The sequence below is a fragment of the Gracilinanus agilis genome, chromosome 1, assembly GCF_016433145.1.
Source record: "Gracilinanus agilis isolate LMUSP501 chromosome 1, AgileGrace, whole genome shotgun sequence".
Classification (NCBI taxonomy): Eukaryota; Metazoa; Chordata; class Mammalia; order Didelphimorphia; family Didelphidae; genus Gracilinanus; species Gracilinanus agilis.
Genome location: NC_058130.1, coordinates 697,118,145 through 697,140,043, shown reverse-complemented (window position 1 = coordinate 697,140,043; position 21,899 = coordinate 697,118,145). Strand labels below are relative to the sequence as shown.

General features: G+C 40.9%; 1 pseudogene; it reads left to right on the top strand.

Moving 5' to 3' along the window:
* The window catches only part of LOC123255775, a 104,908-nt pseudogene extending 101,269 nt beyond the window's left edge, over positions 1-3,639 (top strand).
* The last annotated feature ends 18,260 nt before the right edge of the window (positions 3,640-21,899 follow it).

Sequence of the window (21,899 nt, the reverse complement as noted above, 5' to 3'; positions counted from 1 at the left end):
GGAAGGAAGGAAGGAAGGAAGGAAGGAAGGAAGGAAGGAAGGAAGGAAGGAAGGAAGGAAGGAAGGAAGGAAGGAAGGAAGGAAGGAAGGAAGAAAGAAAGTACCTCTGTTGTCTGGGTTGCACTTGATCAAGTCAAACCCCATCTGGGCTTTAAATTCCTCATCTCTAAAATGAGAGGATTTGATGGGTAGATGACCTCTACTAAAAGGTGACTACTAGAGTTGGAAGGACCTTTCTATAAATATCTAAACTATAAATCTACTGTACTCCCTCCTTAATTTCTGCTCCCTCTCTTTCTCCTTCTGCTTTGTCTGTATCCCTCTTACTTTCCCTTTCACTTCCTTCCTTTTCTTCAATCACTATCAGTCTATTGGCTTTTTCCATTACTGACTGCCTGCCAACATGCCTAGGGCTCCCGAATCTCCAAGTCTTCCATTGACCCTAAAATCTCTGCTAGCCATCATATAATATATCTTCTCTACTTCACTACCAAATCCCTAGAGAGAATATTCTGTATTCTTTCACATTTCCTCTCTATCCATTTATTTCTAAACCCCTTTGCCATCTGGCTTCTGACTTGACCATCCTACTGAAATTATTCTCTACAAAATTACCAGGGATCTCTTCATTCCCAATTTTGATGGTCATTTCTCAGACTTTATTCTTCTTGAACACGTGGCTGTAGTTAATGAGATTGATCATCTCCTCCCCATATACACCTTCTTGTTTCCTCACCTCTTTTTAGGTTTCTCTCTCATGGTTCTTCTACTTTTAGCCAGCCAATAAACATTTATTAAGTTCCTACACTGTGCCAGGCACTACAGTAAGCACTAGTAACACAAATAAGAAAAAAAGTCAATTCTATAATCCTAAAAAAAAAAAACCTCTCAAAGAGCTTACAATCTAAGGAAGACCATACATAAAAGGAATCTGGAAAAGGGATTGAGGCAGGGGGGAGGTACCAAGTATAGTGGAGAAGGTAAAGAAGTCCAAAATGAGTGTAACCAAGTAGGAAATGAAGAGATTTCAGTTTCATCAATCCTTCCCTGTCTTCATTGACATTCAAGCATAGATATAGCTCCACCTTAAACATTTGTTATGCACTACTACATACCACATATGTACTCCTAAGAATGAGACATTGTTTTGTAAGCTGGGGATACAAAAGAGAAAAATAAAATGGTCCTACCCTCAAGAAGCTTACATTCTACTAGAGATAGAATATGTATACATGTAAGTAAATGTAAAATCTATAAGCATTAACACCATGATTGGAGGAAAGGTTTTCTCTTCTCTACAATTTTTTTTGGTGATCTCATTTTTAGTTATCTTTTATGCAGGTGACTGCCAAATCTCTATACCTACTCCAGTTCTATCTCCTGTGCAGTTCCCTAAATCTCTTATTTCCTATGGAATACTATTGCGCTCAAAGGAATAATAAACTGGAGGAATTCCACATGAACTGGAAAGACCTCCAGGAATTGATGCAGAGAGAAAGGAGCAGAGCCAGAAGAACATTGTACACAGAGACCGATACGCTGTGGTAAAATCTAATGTAATGGACTTCTACACTAGCAGCAATGCAATTACCCAGGACAATTCTGAGGGACTTATGGTAAAGAACGCTGCCCACATTAAGAGGACGAACTGCAGGAGTGGAAACACAGAAGAAAAACAACTGCTTGAACAAATGGGTTGAGGTGGACAATGATGGGGGATGTAGACTTGAAACTACCACACCAATGCAATTATCAACAATTTGGAAATAGGTCTTGATCAATGACACATGTTAAAAACCAGTAGAAATGCACGTCGGCCATGGGGGGAGGGGAAGGGCAGGGGGTGAAGGGGAAAGTGAGAGCATGAATCATGTAACCATGTTAACTTTTCTAAAAAATAAATATTAATAAATGTTAAAAAAAATCTCTTATTTCCTATTGGAAGAAGCAATAACTTCCTCCCTACAAAATTACCAGTGATCTCTTCATTCCCAATTTTAATGGTCATTTCTCAGATAATATTCTTCTTGAACTTTCTGCTGTATTCAATGAGTTTGACCATCTCCTCCCCCTATACATCTTCTCCTTCCTTCACTTCTTTTTAGGTTTCCCTCTGATGGTTCTATCTTTAGTCAGTCAACCAAACATTTATTAATTTCCTATGACTTGTTAGCATCTGAAACTCAATACCATTAAAACTGAATTTACCACCCCCTGACGAACTTGTCCCACTGCACATACCCATGTCTCTGTTGATGCTACAACTATTCTTCTAGCCACCTCAGAGACATTTATGAGTTTTCGCTGTTTTCCACCCTTTACATCAAGTTATTTGTCAAGGTCTATGCATTTTGCTCCCATGTGTCTTGAATTTATTCTTGCCTCTCCATTGTCATGGCCATATTCTTAAAATCCCTCATCATCCTCTACCAAAACTAATGTAAAAATCTCTTGTTTCTGGTTTTATTTCACATTATTTGCCTTCGCACATGCTCTACTCCAGCTAAACTGTACTATCAGCTACTCCCTAAACTTGGCTTGTCATCTCCCACCTCTGTGCATTTGTTCAGGCCATTCCCTGCAGCATCTTATCTTCGGAAATCCTTATCTTCCTTCAAGCTTCCTAGTAGACACCACTTACTTCATGAAGCCTTCTCTGATGCCTTCAACTAAGTCTTTTCTCCTTCCTCAGATTTTCCTAGATCACTTTGACTATGTCTACTTTGCTCTCATTGCTTCCTACAACAAAGTAAAGCCTTGTCCCCAGTTCAAAACTGTCTGTCTCCGATTTGCTTTTATTTCAATTCCTGATTGTCCAAATCTTGGTCAATGGCAGAACTCTCCTATCTACCTCCCATTCTAACTCCAGGCCACAAAGAGGATGTGACCAGTTTAGATTATGCCAAAGAATGGATTCATAGATCTAGCTCTGAAAAGGATGTTAGAGGCCATGAAGTCTAATCTAATTTTCAGTGGAGGAAAATAAGGTCCAAAGAAGGAAAGTGGCTTCCCCAAGGTCACAGAAGCAATAAGCATCAGAGATGGGATTTAACTCAGGTCCTCAGACTCCAGAATCAGTTTTGTTCTTGTTCTTTTTTCCCTATAGAGATTCCAATTTCTTCAGCTGATAAAAGAAGAAAATAAGGACCAGAGAGGTTAAGGAACTAGCCAAAGGTCACATAGTGGCAGAGCAGAGACTTGGGCCCCAGATGTCTTGGCTTTCAGTCCCAGAGTTCTTTCTCTATAGAGCCATGCTGCCTCCCACTGTCTTTTCTGGGGAACTCTCATGGAGGAATCAAATTTGTTTCACCTCCTCCAATTCTTCCTCCTTTCAAAGCCCCACCAGGCAGCAGGAGAAGATGTAATTAACAATCAGGTTTGTTAACATGAACACTCCGGACGTAATATTTAAAACATCGGAGCCGATTTAATTCGATACCAACGTGCGTTTCCTCGTTAAGCAGGAAATTTTTTTTTCTGGCAGCAACACTGCAAATAGCTCTTATGAAAATGTTCAAAACACCATCTGGTCCTTAGCCGAAGTTCCGCAAACTCTCGCCTCCCGCCTCCCCCACCCCTGAAAAGGTGCTGGTGACTCACCGCTTCTCAGGGGATCGGAAATTCCCGGGGAGGTGGTGAGATTGGATTTCCCAGGCTATGGCCTGATTCCCCTTGGGAGGATTTCCCAGGAGAGCCAGGAAGCTGAGGAAAGGTGGTTACAGGTGACAGGAGCTGGCCGCCACATACCCTACTGGGCTTCCCAAGAATATCCATATGAGACATAACCAGGACAGCCATGCCACAAGTGAGGCAATGACCATATTGAGAAAAGAGATCTAAAAATAGATCATATCCCCGAACCAGACTGTAAGCTAACCGTGGACAGGAATTGTATATTCTATAGATTGAAAGCACGGAAATCATACTGAACTTGAAATCAGAAGAGTTGCATCCATATCCTCCCTGCATGACCTTGGCCAACCACTTTGCCTTCATTCTCCTTTTATTCTCTCATCCAGATGTAACCCCATGGCCCAGCACTCCACGGTCCAGTTTTACAGGAAATGAACTCAATCCTAGAAGCTACTCAAAATAACATTTTTTATTTAGTCTGTTATCCCTCCCTCCCCCAGAGTTTGTCCTAGTACACATCAGCATATAGCTCATGCCAGGGTTTCCACCCATGATATAACAGGGTTCCCAGATCCTCTACAAACACTCAAGGTAATCAGGCACAAAACAGCCTTTGTATCACCCTACAGAAATATAAAGAAAACACAAAGGACTCATACACAAAAGCAGAAAATACACAAAGGATTCACAATAACTCATAAACAATCAATACCATTTTTCTTCCTCTCTGGTGGCTTCTAATTTCCAACAGTTTCCTAAAATCCTCAGTAGTCAGTAATATTTCATATTTTGGACTCCCCTCAGATTAGAAAATAATATGGAGCTCCTACCTAAGCAACCAGTCCTTCTTTCACTCTAAAGAAACTTATAGACATCCAACCTCATGTACTACTCCAAGGGTTTAGACTTCTCTAGAAAGGAAACAAATTTGTGGCTGCTAGAATAGTAGTCCCTTTTGTGCCCATTCAATTGGACTAACACTGTGATCTCAGAGTGTAAAATCTAGAGCCTTCTTATGGCTTTTTCTTCCTTCCCACTCTTCCTTCCATTTTCTAGAGCAAGGTATATGATCCTCTTCTCTCAGTAAGAGACAAGCAGCTCAAGAAATTTTTACTCTTTAGGTAGAAATCAAGATTCCTGAATTCTCTAGAGGGGTGTGTTTTGAGAGAGGACATGTCATCTTACCTCTGTCATGTGCCCCTGTAAGAACTTATAATCCATACATCTACTGCCCAGAGATGTCATCTTCTTTGGGGTCAAGAGAGCCTATTTGCAGGTCTTTGTTCTCTGGTCTGTTCTCAGAAATAAGAAAATAAATACAAAACAAAATATAAATAATATACAAAACTGTATTATAATTTGAATAAAGAGTCGGGAATGAGGAGTGCAAAAGCTGTCCTCTTGGGAAATATGAGTGAGCACTTGAAGATTATCATGTGATTTCACTGCAAGGAAGCCATTAAAGGCTCTTGGGTAAAGATGGGAGGAAAGCAGAGAGGACACTTCGCAAGATATCATCATTATAGCTAGCACTTATATAGTTCTCTAAAGCTTACAAAGCAGTTTGCATACATCATCTCATTGGAACCTTATGTTCCATTTCCAGGAGATAGATGCCATTATTATCCGCAGAAAACCAAGGCTTGGGGATTTTAAATTATTTCCCCAGACTTACACAGCTAGTAATGGCTGAGGCAGGGTTTGAACTCAGTTCTTCCTTGTTCCAAGTCCAGAGTTCTAGCAACCATTCCACCAAACGTATAAAGAGGTGAGGAAGTCAAAAGTATTCTGTTGGCTTCTTTGAATAGGCCAGCACAAAGTAATGACTCCTCCAGTAGAAAACTATCCTCTTAATGGTCCAAGATGAAGAATGAATTTTAGGAAGAGCCCTTATCAGTAAAATTTGTCCTCTAGAAAGCACCAAAGGGTAGCTTTGAAACATCCATTTCTTAGGGCAGCCAAGTCACTGAGACTTCAAAAGCAGATGTCTTTAATCCTCAACAGAATGGCAATAAACACATCTATACCTTCCATGAATCTTCTTTTTTAACTTCTTTATTTTATTATGAACTCAAACACCCAAATAAAGTGGATATTACATATATGTTAGAACAGAAAAGGTTCAAACATGAAACCATAACTCTATAATGTGCAATTGGGTCTTCTTTTTATGTGTGGAGTAAGTTCAACTAACTGATAGCTTTCAAAGATATGCTCCTATCTAGAAGTCTGTTATTTGCATTTTTTTCAAAAATTTCCCTCATTTGTTCTTTTTTCTTCTTCTTCTTCTTTTAGGAGATGCTTTCAAAAGACCCAAAGACTCTCTCCCCACTAAACCCATCAAGATGACAGATAACTCCTTTGATCAACTCCCAACATGTAAAATGGGAATAATAATATTAGCTACAACTCAAGGTTCATCTCAAACTGATATAGAACTGAGATCTCTTATTGGAGAGAGGCATTATGAAATTGTACAAAAGAATACTGAATCTGAAATCAGAGGACCTGGGTTAAAATCCTCCCTCTTTTGTTCACTACTTGTGACATTTAGGCAAGTTGCTTAACCTCTCTAGACTTGTTTCCTCCTCTATAAAATGAGAGATTGGACCTCCAACAGCACTTCCATTTCTTAAACTACTATTCTATTATTATCCAAAAATCACATCTCTCCAGACTCTACCATGGAGTTTGAACGGCATAGATATTTAATATTTTTATTATAAAATAATATTCCAATAATCAAGCTTCTGCCTAACTCAACATGATTAACATTGTTATTTTTATTTGCAAATAGTCTAGGCAGATTAGGTTGGACCCCTTCCTCCAGAGGGAGAAGAGGAAATAGTTAACTAAAGTCAGCAAAGCCATTCAATGACTAGATATGAAAGTAGAAGGCCTTGCACCAAGGAATTCTACAAGCTCCTGAGTTTAGGCTTATCTAACCTATTCATAATTGTTATATTCCAATTTAAGTGAAATTTGCCTACTCTAAAGTGATATATTGTATGAAAGTCCAGCTCCTTAGTAAAACATATGTAAAAATCCAGATAGACCTGCTGGGTGGCTCAGTGGATAGGGCCAGGCATAGAGTTGGGAGGTCCTGGGTTCAAATCTAGTCTCAAACACTTCCTAGCTGTGTGATCCTGGGCAAGTCACTTTACCCCAATTGCTTCTTACCACTTTTCTGTCATGGACCCAATACTTGGTATTGGTTCTAAGACAGAAGGAAAGGATTTTAAAAAACTTAAAAAATTAAAAATAAAGACAATGAACATTTTCCATTTGGCTGAGCAGAATGGGAAAACCCTAAAACTCTGAATAAGCTAAATATGTTTTGCATGACTTTACATGAATAAGTGACATCCTATTGCTTATTCTCTAAATGGGTGGGGGAGGAACAGGGAGAAAGGACGGAATTTGGAACTCAAAAAAATTTTAATGAATATTAAAAATAAAAAATTTGAAGTTAATAAGAATAATCTATGTCCCTGGCACAGAATCAGAAGATTTAGAACTAGAAGAGAACTTAGATCATCAAACTCACAAATCTTCCTCTTCAACCTCCTTCAAACCCACTTCCTCTGATTCCATATGCAGTATTCTTTCTAATATAGAACCTTAGAAGTCATAGAATCCTAAATCTAGAGAAGAAAAGCATCCCAGAGGTCACCTGCACTGACCTTTTCAGAATGAGGAAATGGAGGCCTGAAGAGGTTAAAAATAATCCATTACCCTCTTGCTGCTTGGCAGATAGGTGGTGCAATGGATAGAGTGGCTGATCCTGGAGTCAGGAAGACCAAAGTTCAACCCAAGGACTAGCTGTGTGATCCTAGACAAGTCATTTAACCCTGATTGCTTCTGTTTGCTCATTTGGAGAAGGAAATGGCAAACCAGTCCAGCATTTTTCCAAATATAACAACAATGGCGTCAGGAAGAGTCAGGCACAAGTGAACATCGTTGTTCTTGCTGTAGCAGCAGCCTAACATTCTGGGGTCCTGCTTTCTTTCTTCTGGCACCCCTACGTAGGTATCATCTCCCCCTATTATACAGGAGGAGAGACTGTCTGCTTTTACCCTTTGTATGCACATTGGAAGTCCCTTCAAAAATGCTTTATTTCATTCATTCATTCCTTCATTTGTTCATTAAATGGCTCGCTCTAGGGTCCCCAGCTAAGTAAACAGCGTAGCTCACCAGAGAGCCCAGTGGCTCTACGTGGACTGACACTGCCCCAGCCTCCTTTACAATGCATGCTTTGGGCCAAACCAGACGCCTCGTGAGCTCCTTTCCAGCCCTGGGATGCCCCTCTGCCTCCTGGCCACCTTCCCCGGCTCCCAGCATTTGGCGCCAGAGTCTGCCGGGAAGGGTAACCCCCTGGGAGGAGGCTCTGCCCGAGCAGCCTGGATGCGGGAAGGAGTCTTCCCTGCGGGACTCCCGCAGAGGGGACCCTGGGAGTCCGTCTGGAGGCTGGGGCTCCATGAACGCCTGTGCTTTTCCTCCAGTCTCTCTTTTGGCTCCCGCTCCGGGGGCGGGGGATGTTGCCAGGATACTCGATGAAATCACAATTCCCACACAGCTCAGCTTTTGACACGAGTCCTCCCACGCTTTGAGGAATTCATGAAATGCTCAGCTAAAATCAGCCCCCAAACACAGCCAGCTTCCAGGCTCCCAAGGGAGCAGGTCTGGCCATCTCTGTGTCCCTGATCCATCCGTTCCCATCCGTCTCATCCCTTCCCTTCCTCCCCTTATCTCTTTGGCTTTCTATTAGAAATGATCCGATCCTAAATTTAGATTCAGTAGGGGCTTCCCATCCAAACTCCTCCTTTAACTGGGAAGAAAATATTGACCTAAAAAGGGTGACTTGCCCAAGGTCACACAGGTAATACCAGAACCAGAACCACACTCTTTCTACTTAATCCAAACCCAATTCTTTTCACTATGATTACAGAAGTAGAGTAGAAAAAGTGTTCAATCAGAAGTCAGGAGTCCAAATCCCAGCTCGGCCATTAACTTGCCGCCAGGCCTTCTGTCAGTCACTTAAATGCTTAACATCTGTTAAGTGAGAAGGTTGGCTTCGTTGGCACCCACAATGCTTTCTGGCTTTTACACTCTCTGATTCTCCCTCCCTGGGAGAGATCTGGGCTCTGACCCTCATCGGCTCCTTAAGAAATTGCTCATCCCTGTCTCAAAGTTCATGCCCAGCTGAATCTAAAATATTCTGTTACAGAACTGAAGCCCATATTGCTAATCCTCCAAGGGCTGCTGTTCAGTCATGTCGGACTCTTCATGATTCCTTTTGACTGGTTTGCCATTTCCTTCCTCATCTCAGAACTGAGACAAATAGGGGTAAGTGACTTGCCCAGGGTCACACTCCTAATAAGTATCTGAAGCCAGATTTCAATTCAGCAAGAAGAATCTTCCTGATCCCAGGCCCACTGCTCTAACTACTGAACCACCGAACTCCCCTAATCTTCTGAAAGACAGGCATGGAAAAGCTTGCCCTAGGCTCTGGAGCCTTGCTTTTATGACTAAGGATGGAAGTGCCTCCTCACCTGTACAGATGTTTACAACCGGATGCTGTTTGGGTATCTCAAAATCAACACTAGAAAAGGATGCATTTCCATTTCCCAAACACCTGACCCTATTCTGAGTAAGGATTAGAAGCAATAGGTTGCAGGTACAGAGAAGCAAAAATTGACTCTAATTAGCAATAACTTCCTTAGAGTTGTTCTAAAATAGAAAGAGGTTGCCTTGGGAGGTAGTAAGTTTCTTATCACTAAGGAAATATTCAAGACAGAATTAAATCACCGTTGATCAGGGATATTATGCTGGAGATTCCTAGAGAGAGAGAAGCAATGTGGTATAGGAAATAGAGGACTAGACTTAAAGTTAAGAAGGTGATAAGAGTTCAAATCCCACCTCAAACAGGGTAGATGAAGTCACATAGACTTCCCTGGGCCTCAGTTTCCTCATCTATAAAAGGAAGGAGCTAGGCTAGATGGTTTCTGCGATCCCATACTGCAGAATTTTAGGCATTGAACTTTACAATTTCTGCGGTCCCTTGGAATTCTGAGAACCCACTAAATCCCAGTTCTTCCTTCTAGTCCAGGCACCTTGACTCTTCTTTCCAGGGATTTTGGCCTTTTATAACTTTCCAAATCTTCCTTAATTCTTGAACCACAACTCAAGGTCCCAAACTACCTGCTTTTCCTGACCCTTGTGTCTGCTTAACTTCCTGGGGTCAGAGACCTGCTACGTTCCTTCTGGGAGGTTACCAGTCCCCCTTCTTTGGCCATTCCCAGGGTAAGAAAACAGCGGAATCTCCCATCCTCTCCCTCCTTCTTTCCTCTACCTTTTCCCACACACTCTCTTGACCATAAGAGGTCATCTTCTAAATGTAACTTGCAAAAGAACTGGCCAAGGCTAAGTCAGCTTAGAACTCCCCAACAGCTAACATCATGCCGCCAAGACCTCCACCTCTATCAGCATCGCCTCCTCTAGTTGGGAAGAGAGCCACTTTAGACCTACTCAGACTCAAGCTTTCTGGGCAGTTAGGTGGTTCAGTGGATAAAGTTCCAAGCCTGGAGACAAGACGACTAAAAGTTCAAATCCAACCTCAAACACTTAGGTACTGACTGTGATCCTGGGCAAATCACTGAACCCTGTTTACATTCATTCCTCATCAAGTGGAATAAGCTGGAGAAGGAAATGATAAGCTGCTTCAGTGGTTTTGCCAAGAAACCCCCAAATGGGGTCACGACTGTACAGTAACAAAACCAACTCTCCCATTGTATAGATAAAGAAACTGAGCTCCATAATGGGAAGACTGTCTTTTCCAAGTTCACACAAGCAGGGAGCATAACCAACTTGGGATACTGAGGAGTTTAGAGTGAGGAAAAGGGAGACACAACTTCATTTCATGGTAGGTGACTCCTTCCCCATCGCTCATCATGTACAGGCAGCTGTAAGAAATAAAAAGTATTTACAATTACATGGAAGTTACTTAGGAGGCAAAATAAATAAATAAATAACCCTGGGGCTGGTATATGTTGATTGGTGGCTTAGGAGATCAGCCAGGAAGCTGTGAGCAGGGTAGAATGCAAAGAGTCAATAAATGCAGTGGCAAGCTGCTCGGAGTGCGCATGTAAGCAAAATTTTAAAAATAAGTTTGTGTAAGATTAGAGAAGGAGAGAGTTGGGGTGGGTAGAGTCCGAGAGCTATGAAAATGCATATTTAACTTGGCTTGAGATCAGAGGCAGTGTCCTGGGAATGAGGATGACCTAGAGATTGGGCACCAGAGAAGGACCATGAATGAGGTGGTCACCAGCACCAATTAGTCACCAGAAAAGCTCAGTGTAACGGTGGGGACAGAGCTATTATGATATTATATATTATAGAATTAGATATTCTATAATATTATCCTATATTAACAGGACAAGTTTCTATCCAGGGCATCTGAATCATGGACTTCTGAGTTCCTCTGTTATAGGTAGAGAGCCCCAGGTCACAGGGACACGGAGAATGGTAGAGAAGGATGGATAATGACCTTCCCACAGCACAGGCACTTAACCAAAGGTTTACAGTCACCTACTGGGCCAGTCCCTCTTCCCCCAGTAGAAGATAAGAAGAAGTAAATCGTAGCAACATTTCAATTCTTACTTGGCACTAAGTATTATCCTGATCCCAGGCGATAGCAAGGATCCCGAGTTTGTCTTGATGGGTATGTACGTGTTGGACCTGTTGGGTGGAAGAGCCAAGTTAATACCAAGCTCTCTATGGCTCAGACAGAAGGAGAACTCCCTATCTCTTCTCTACCCCTTGGCTCCACTTCTCTCTTTGGGAATACTTTGAAGGCATTATGTACTGGGTATGGATTGTTGTGATTTTACCCAATCAGAATCAGTCAATAAATATTTATTGAGCACTTCTGCCAGGCATGGTACTGAGTTCTGGGTCTACCAAAAAAAAAAAAAAAAAAAAAAAGATAGTGCCCTTGGGGCAGTGAGGTAGCTCGGTAGATAGAGAATGAGGGTTCAATTCTGTCCTCAGACACATCCTAGGCAAGTCACTTTACTCCCATTGCCTAGCCCTTTTCTGCCTTGGTTCTGAAATGGAAGGGAAGGGTTTTAAAAAAAAGATAGTCCCCTCCCTGAAGGAGCTCATAGTCTAGTATAGAGAGATAATATATAAATAATTAGGTACATATAAGATATACAGTATAAATAAAAGGTGGTTGTTTGTTCTTCATTTCCAAAAAGCACCAGTGATATCACAGGGTGATGTCTTGACTTGAATGTGAATTGTATTTAGGTGAGACAGAGTTGCCCAAAGTCATCAGCCTCACTCTCTCTTCCAGAGTCATCCAAGCCCAGGAGCAAAGCAAAAGTCAGGATCTCAGGTGATGGCCCAGCACGCAGTGGATGACCTTGGCCTCTTCTATATCTGACCAATCTCTAAACGCTCCACAGCACCTGCTTCCATCATCTTCATGGCCTTTGGAACAAGTTATTCTCATCCTCCCATTCCACTGGGGAAGTCTTCACATGCTCGGGGTAAACACCTCCTAATTCACAAGAAGGTTTGGGACCTGTTGGTTACCCTCAACCTGGTTTAGCCAATCTGCAGAGATGGCTTACTGGGGTGCAGCTGCTGTGCCTGCTACAGTTTTGTGGAGCCATGATTAAGAGTTGAATGCCAGGTGAACACCAAAGGTGGATGATCAGCCTATATAGACAGGAATCTCAGAAGGAAGGTGCAAACAGCTGACTAGAGGCAAAGGTGGGGGGCTGGGTGGGGAGGCAGCCTGGGAAAGGCTTCCTGCAGGAGGGAGAATTGAGCTGTCTCTTGAAAGAAGTCAGAGAAACTAAGAGGCAGTCGTGAGAAGGGAAAGAAAATCCCAAGCACGGGGATAGATAGGGAAAATGGATGGAGATGGCAGATGGCGTGTCTCGTGAAAGAACGGCAGGAACAGTTCAGTGTCGATGCATGGGAGGATACATGATGGGGCTAGGAAGTTAGGAAGGAGGTAGGATGTGAAGGACTTTAAGAGTCACACAGAGGACTTTCATTTGATTTTGGAAATCATAGGGAGGCACTGGAGATTATTTAACCTGTGGGCTGATAGAGGTAGAGCTGTGCTTTACCTATAGGTAAATGGTCAAAGGAAAATTCCTTTGGCAGTTTATTGGAGAGTAGATTGGAATGGGGAGAGATGAGTTAGAAGGCTATTGGAGTGTAGGTAAGAGGAGATGAGGGCTTGCTCCAAGGTGATACCTATAAGCAGGAAGAGAAAGGATGTAAGAAATGCTGGGAAGGTAAAAGCCATAAGACTTGGCGGTGGATCGGATATGTGAGGTGAATTAGTCTTGAGGATGACATCAGAAACCCCAGGAATTTCATGAGGGGGGAAAAGTTTGCCCTTTTTAAAGGCAGCTAGGTGGCACGGTATATAGAGTATGGATCTAGAGTCAGAAAGATGAATTTTCATCTAGCCTCACTTGGTAGTTGTGTGACCTTGGACAAATCATTTAACTTTGGTCTGCCTCAACATCTTCAACATAAAATAGGGATAATAAAAACATCTAACTTAAAGTATTGGTGAAGATTAAATCTGGATAATATTTGTAAAGCACTTAACACAGTGAATGGCTCATATTAGGAGCTTAATAAATGTGTCCCTCATGAGCTTGAAAAGGAGAATAGATAATAGAGCCCAGTTCCCACTTGATATTTGACCCATACTTCCAATGGCAGTCTTTAGATAACAATTAAAAAGACTTGGGACCCAAGAACTACAGCTGCTTATATGGCACAAAGACAAATTTGGGATCCAGTGGACTCAGAAAAGGAAGTTCCCTCCAACTTTTTACTCACGCTCAGCTATCCTGCTACTAGCAGGGAACCCTAGCTTCCCTCTAAGGCTAGCTCATTGTTCATAAAGTGGGACCTAAATGGCAGCCCTTGCAAAGAGAAACTTTTCACCACTATAATATCCTGGTCTCTTCTTAACAATAGGAACCACCACCACCCCTGCTACTCTTCCTCCTCGCTTCCTCTCTTGCTTCCCATCTAGGACAAAAGCTACCCTGAACCATAAAATAAGAAGGAGACTATAATATCAATACCAATAATTTCCTATCATCCGAAAGTGAGTAATCTGCCTCAAAAATTCCCCAAGACAACATGCTAGTCAAAAGTCCATGTAAACAAACAGCCTCACTTCCCTGTTACTTATCCTTAAAATGGACCCCAGGCCCCTCATGTGTAAAATGGGAATAATAGTACTTACAGAGGATATTGTGTTCAGTAACAAGCAGTCCATGTTAGAAAAAGAAATTGACAAACTGGAGAATATCCAAAATAGGACAAGTAATGATAGGACCCATTGATAGGACACCAGAGTAAAAGCCACACACCTTTCCAGAACATCCCCAGCCTTCTCTCCCTAGGACATGTCCCCACAAGTTCTTGCATGGGTTTTCATGCAACCCATGGATGCCCTCTGATCCTCCAATCCCCATAAGGAAGACGTTATCATCCCCTATTCCCCATATGAAATGGGGGAGGGGGGATGTTCTCTGTGAACCATTTTCCGTGTTACCACGTAAATATTTACCTCTTACCATGGGTATGTAAAGTTTGGGTAGTAACCCAGCTGGCTATAAAAGTCCTCATTCCCGTCAATAAAGTTGCCATTGATTGCCTCTTGCCTCTTTGGTCCTTCTGATTTGTCTGTCTTTCTTATGATCCTTGTCTTCTCCTTACCCCAGCGAGAACTTCCTGTGGACGTAGGACCCCCAGTCATCATCAGGGCATTGCTGGTCAAACCCTGTTGCTTACAAAACAGAATAGCCACAAATCACATAAAACTATGAGGATTTGTTGAAAGAAATAGAATAAGTAACATAGAGTTAAGAAGATTAAATAACTGTACCTCCATTATCATGTGGGCTAAAGTGAAAAGAAACTAAAAATAACAATAACTAGCATTTATAAACCACCCACTATGTGCCCGGCACTACAAATACTTTTTCATTTGACCTTCATGACAACATAGGTACTACTATTATCTTCATTTTACAGTTGAGGAAACTGAGGCAAACAAAATGAAGTGACTCATCCAGGATCACACAGTAAGTATCTGAGACTGTATATGTCAGTCCTAGATAACTGACTCACCAGTCAGCGAAGGGGCTCGTGGGTAAATTATCCACATTCCTCTTCCAGAGACAACATCCCTAACTCACAAGGTGAAATTAAAGATATGAGAGATGGCTGATGTGGCAGAAAGAACACTGTTCTTAAGTCCATGAACGATCAACATTGGGAGAGACCTTGGGCTTTACCTGCTCTAACACCTTCCCCTTAGTTAAACAGCGAGGTAACTCAGAAATAAGAGTGCTGGGACTGGAGTCAGGAAAACCCCAATTCACATCTCACCTCAGACACTTCCTAGCTGTGTGACTGGGTGAGTCACTTAACCTCTGCTTGCTCTAGTTTCCTCAACTGTCAAAAAGGGAAAATAATAGTCTAATGCTCCCAGGGTTGTTATAAGGACCGGATAAGATAATATTCACAAAGACCCATAACTCAGTGCCAGGCAGATAGTAGGAGTGATAGAGATGCTCATTTCTTTCCTTTTTAATTGAAGAAACTAAAGCCCAGAGGATAAATATTCCAAGCATCATGTAGTAACTAATTCAGGAGATGAGAATAGAACCCAGGATCAAGGTTCTTTCTACTCTATCTCAACTCCTATAACATCCCATCTCAGTGGGAAATAGTTTTTTCACCATTAAGACCTTGAGATCTCTAGCTTCAAATAAGGTCACTACTGTTTTTTTTTTTAATTCTGTAATTAAGATCTCACTTTGAATTATAGGATTTTAGAATGGAAGGGACTTTTAGAGAGTATTTAATTCAACCCCGGCATTTTATAGAGAAGGAAAACAAAGCCCAGAGGAGAAAACTGACCTCCACAAGGGCAAGGATATGCCAATATGTCTTATCAAAGCTTTATAACATTCTGCTTCACAAATAGTAAAAGTTTAATAAATGTTTGTGGAAAGAAAGAAGCTTGACCCTTGTCCAAGGTCGCACAGTTGGTAAATGTCAAAGCCAGGGTTTGAACCTAGGTTCTCTGCTCTAAATCCTGACTTCTTTAGAGTACAGCAGGCTGCGGCAAAAAGAATTGCTTTTTTTTTCTTTCTCTTTGTTCCCAGGAATAAATGGTTCTTGACATAAACAGTCCCCCCTAGTGATTAGCTGTGATTAATGTAAAAACCGATTTAAGAAGCAGAAGATGTTCTGTTCACAGGAGGCTTGGACACAAGAGCATATTTAGATTTCTGGAATGAGTGTGCCTCTCATGGAAGAAGATTCTCATTGTTGACTAGGTGCCTTTTCGGCTTGGAAATTGGTTTCTAACACACAGCAATGCCCTCACTCAGCGGGTGGGTGCTAATCTCTAGTTGGATGAGTATGAAAGTTGGCTGGAGAGACTCGCTGGTTATAAATGGCACAGATCCCACCTGACTTCAGTGTTCAAGGGGCGATAGCTCCCTTTAATCACTCTGCTCCTCTGGGTAGAAATTTCTGAGCACTAATGGAGGAAGCAGTAGAGTTTATTGAAGAGAGCATAGACCAAAGACAGCAAACTTGGATTCAAGTCTCAGAGCTTCCATTAATTCGCTCTGTGACCTTGGGCAGTTATTTACTGATTCTAAGACTTGGTTTCCTCCTCTATCAAGGAAGAGAATTAAATGAGATGATTTCTTTCTTTCTTTCTTATTGATAAACCCTTACCTTCCATCTTCGAATCAATATAATGCATTGATTCCAAATTGGAAGAGCAGTAAGGGCTAATCAATAGGGATTCAGTGACTAGCCTAGCTAGAATCACATAGTTAGGAAGTACCTGAGGCCATATTTGAACCCAGGACCTCCCATCTCTGCCTGACTCTCTATCCTACTGAGCTACTTAGCTGCCTCTGAATGAGACATTTTGTAAATTCCTTTCTAGCTCTGACATTCAAAGTTCAAAAAGTCCTCCCAGCACTCATATTGTACCTTCTTCTGTCCCCTCCAGGTCTGCTATTCTGTGTTCTAAGGTCTCTTCCAACTCTGACAACCTGGACTATATGTTCCAAGTACCTTCTAGCTCTGATCATCTCTGTTCTAAGGCCCTTTCCAGATCAGACATTCAATGATCTATATTCTAAGTCCCCTCCCAGTTCTGACATTCTATAGTCTAACATTTGGCAACGACCGGTATACAATGGAGCAAATTCTGAAACTGGAGTCAGGAAGGCTCATCTTCCTGAGTTCAAATTTGACCTCAGACACTTCCTAGCTTTCTGATCCTGGGCAATTCACTTAACTCAGTTTCCTCATCTAAAAAATGAGCTGAAGAAAGAAATGTCAAACTATCTAGTATCTTTCCCCAGAAAATTCCAAAATGCCCAGATGGGACAGAAATGACAACAACATCTGATTTCTTTGGTCATTTCAGCCGGGTGACAAGTTAATGTATCTGGTATGGAGTCTACAAGACTCAAATTTGGCCTGAAAGTGACTAGTTATGTGACCTCAAGCAAGTCACTTAATTTCTGTTTGCCTCAGTTTCTTCAAATGTGAAATAGGGATAATAACAGTTTCTACTCTTGGGTAGAGTTCTTGGGAAGATCAAATGAGATACTATTTTAAAGTGATTAGCACAGTGCCTGGCAAACAGTAGGTGCTTATTCTCTTTCTTTTCCCTTCCTTTTTAAGTTCTGATCTATATGTTCTTTGTTCTAAGGTTCTCTTTTAACTGATGTTCTCTTCTCTTGAGAAAAAAGGCAAAAGATTTTATCATTCTGTCTTATTTATAAGTTGATTTAACATTTTATTTTGAATTTAAAATTTAAAAGGCATGTGAATATTTCATGGTAGGGTTGGGGGCAATAAAGTGATGCCAAACTTCCATTTCCTTAAGTTTAGAAAAGTACTTTTCCAATGACCATGCTGTGAGGCAAGTAATACAAAAGCTATTATTTCCAGTTGCTATTTCAAAGAAATGTTTCTCTCTTCCTATCTCTATCATCTTCTTCCTCATTTTTGCTTTTGTGAGTGTTAGAAAGGGACCCTATCCCTTGGCTATCTTCACCCTCTGGACCTTCATTAGTCAGTTCCTCTCTCAGTGATCTTCACAAGTAGGTCTGGGTTCCTGGCAAGACAAGTAACCAGAACACTTGTTCCAACCTTCTTCAGGACTCAGTAGATTTTTCCTACCTTGGAGAAGAGAGATTGGGATGCATATTTTTGTCAGGACCCAACCATAGCTATATATTTGTGGGTAGGACAGGATAGGATATCTCTATTGTGAGTCACGGTCCAAGCAGGAAGTTAACCAGCATGGACTAAGGTAAAGGAAACAGTTTCTAGGAGGAATTTGAAATAGGACCTTACAAAGTCCACACTGGGGCATTCTCTGGGGCAAACCATAATCAGAAATATTTATGCCATGCTGACGATGAGGTCAGACTAAGACATGACCCAATTTATCCCCCTTAGAAGTTAAAGAAACACTGAATATATTTCTATTACTAATTGGTCTCTCTTCCTCAAGCTTCTCCCAACTCCAGGCTATCCTTCACTCAGTTTTGAAAGCAATCTTTTTATTAAACCCATATCATCTGTCTTGGGATCAATATTAAGTATCTGTTCCAAGACAAAAGAGTAGTAGAAGCTAGGCAATAGCGGTTAAGTGACTTGCCCTGAGTCACACACATAGAAAGTACCTGAAGCCAGATTTAAAACCAGGACCTCCTGACCCCAGTCAGTTCTGACTTTTTGTTCACTGAGCCACCTAGCTACTCCAGCTGCCCCTTGTTTGGTATAATATTTGTTGGCCTAAGCATTGCCAAAAGAGTTGGATTTTTCAAGCTTCCAATTGTAAGATTAAAATTAATATCCAATAACTCCAACTATTATATTTTATAAGATTTATTAATAATCACTTGAAGTAGAGGAAAAATAAAATGACAAAAGTAAAGCCTGAGTAAAGAGAAGTTTTTCCCAACCACTTTCAAGGGAGAAGAGCACAAAAGGCTGAGTTACAGAAACTTTATCTCCAAAACATAAGGATGCAACACGAAGACAAAAGTAAGATTCTGGGAAATGGAGTCCTAGGATACAAAATTCTAATTACACACAATGCAATGGCCAAAAAGCCTAAGATACTCTAATGGTTTGTTTCTTCTAACTCTCCAGCCTGGCACATCACTTAACCTATTGGTTAATGTGATTTTTGTAATGAAGGGAAGGGGTTAATTGATTGATTTGCTCAATCCAGTCACCCCACTACACTTAAATTAATTGATAAAATGCCTTGGTACCTTAACAATATGAAAATGATCAATTTCAATCATAAGCTCTTGTTTCAATGAATCATAAACTTTAGACCAAGTATGAAAAGAATAGGTTGAGAAAACTAAATCACATCATCAGTCATCTATAAATTATCAAGTGAATAAGTGCCAAAGTCATTTGAAGAGTTGAAGATATTCCAGTAAAACTTCTGAGACAGAACCAAGATGGGGGAAAAGAGAAACCTTAACCTTGGATTGGGTCTCTTCTCCTTTCCTTTTTTTTTTGTCCAAAGGAAGATCTTAAGAAGTTTGCAAGGTCTGGAGAATGCTGGACTTAATGTGTTTCCAACCATTTCTTAGCAGCATCCCTGATCAGCTCTTGGCAGTATATTCACTAGGAATTACAGACAAACCAGAAGTAGAGTGACAAGTTCTTAAGAAACCCAACAAAGAAACTGTACCACCCATGAGAGGAACTTGTCTAGCATTTCAAAATGGGAGGACAAGGAAAGGACTTTCTGCTACCAAGAACATGGGTTCTTAAACTCAAGCCCATTTTCTCTTAGGCCTTGTATATACTTCTGGAAGAATTTATCACAGACTGTTGGCGGGTTGTTTTGTACTAACTCGTCTTACTATTTTTTGTTATTGAGTTTCAGTCATTTTCTACTCTTTATGACCCCCATTTAGGATTTTCTTTGCAAAGATATTGGAGGGATTTGCTATTTCCTTCTCCAGCTCCCAGAACATTGACTTCTTAGTCCCCTGAGGGTTTCTTCATTATTGGAATCTCTGATTGGCAGCCAGTTTATTCATTCTTCTTTACTCTCAGATCTGAAGTGCCCTGATCAGGATTGTGTTTTATCTTGAGTTTCTTGTTTTCTTTTCTCTTTCTGATCTGATCCTGTCTTCTCTCATCCTTCAGAACAAGGACAATCCTTCCTCACAAAAAATAAGAATTTGCCTCTTCCCTGGTATGAGCCAAAACTACAGTGACCCAAGAAACTATAATCCTGGGTGAAAATTACAGATAAACTGCAGAGAAGGAGAAAGGTCAATAGCATGACAGAGATAGGCAATCAATAAGCATTTCTTAAGTACCTACTATGTGCTAGGTACAGGGAACACAAAGAACACCAAAAGATGATCCCTGTAATCAAGGAATTTATAATCCAATGGGATAGATAACATGAAAACCACTATATACCAACAAAATATACAGAGAATAAATTGGAGATAATCAAAAGATGGAAGACATTAATAGCATTGAATGAGATTGGGAAAGTCTTCTTATAGAAGGCGTGATTTTAGCTGAGACTTGAAGGAATCCAGGAGCCACAAGGAGAAAGAATAAAAGGGAGGAGGAGGAAGATGGCTAGAAGGAGGAGGAGGAGTTGGAGGAGGAGGAGAAGAAACATAGAAACAAGACAGAAAGAAAGAAAGAAGCATAGAAACAGAAACATAGAAAGAAAGAAGAAGGAAGAGAAGGAGGGCAGGAGGAGAAGGAATGAGAAAGAGGAGAGGGGGGAAGGAAGAAGAGAAAAAACTAGTATTTATATAACACATTAAGATTGGCAAACTGCCATATGTAAGTTATCTGAGACTCATAGCAATGCTGGAAGGTAGGCAATTTTATAAACATCATTTTACAAATGAAGAACCTCAGGTATACAGAGATTAAGTGGCTTGCCCAAGATTGTGCATATAGTATCTGAGGCAGGATTTGAACTCAGATCTTCCTGACTCCGAGTCCAGTCTATCTACTATCCACCTAGCTGCCCCCTTTTTGACATCATTTGTAAAATAAAGGAGTGGACTAAATAAACTCTTTATTCCCTTATGGTGAACAATTCTGTGATCCTACTTGCTGCAGACAAGTGAATTTTTGCTTTGTATGAAGAAACACTTCTCAATGTTTAGAGGCCTTTCAAATAGAATGAGCTAACCAATAAAGTAGTAAGTTCCCTCTCACTGAAAGTATTTAAAAAGATAACCTCTGACTTTCTTCCAATTCTGAGATTCCATGCTGTTGAGAACAGGCACTATATTTTATATATTCCATATCAACGAGGCCATTGCTAAACTCACAAAATCTTAGGACTGTGGAATCAAGGAATTCAAAAGTCTAAAAAAACTTAAGCTTTTTATACACAGGAATCAATACCACCGGAATAAGAAGAAAAGTTATTGATTGGAAAAAAAAACCTTTGCATCAGACATCGCTGATGAAAGCCTGATATTCAAAATCCATAAAGAATTGACACAAATATATTACAGAGTCGTTCCCCAGTGGACCAGTGTTCAAAGCATATGAATAGGCAGTTAAAAAGAAAAAGAATTCAAGCTGTCAACAACTACATGAAAAAATGTACCAAGTCAGTAAAAAAGAGAAAAATATAAATTCAAATAGCACCAGTGTTTTCTGCCTCATACCCATCAAACTGACAAAGATGGTAGAAGGCAGAAATGGTCATTGTTGGGAGGGCTGTGGAAAGACAGGGACCCCTGTCACTATGCAGTGAAACATTGTTGGTGGCATTTCGAAAAGGTCCAACTCTTTGGAAAACAATTTGCATTTATTAGGGGAAAAGTCACTAAACTGCTTGTATCCTTTACTCCATAAATTCTACTATACTCCAACAAGCTTCTTTCCAGGCATGCTACTGCTATACCCTTGATCCAGAGACCCTGGAGGACATAACCTTTTTAGGTCTGGAACCTCCTTTCTGGGGCCCCTGCTGTCCAGAGCTGTGAATGACACATATAACCTACCATATCTTAGGCTGCTCCAGCTATGTTTCACTCTATACCTAGTCCAGCTTCTGACCAGCCTCCTAGCAGCTGACACAGAGCTAAAATAGCAGAATCAAAAGAATAATACACATAATTATCATAATTATGAATATCATTCAATGA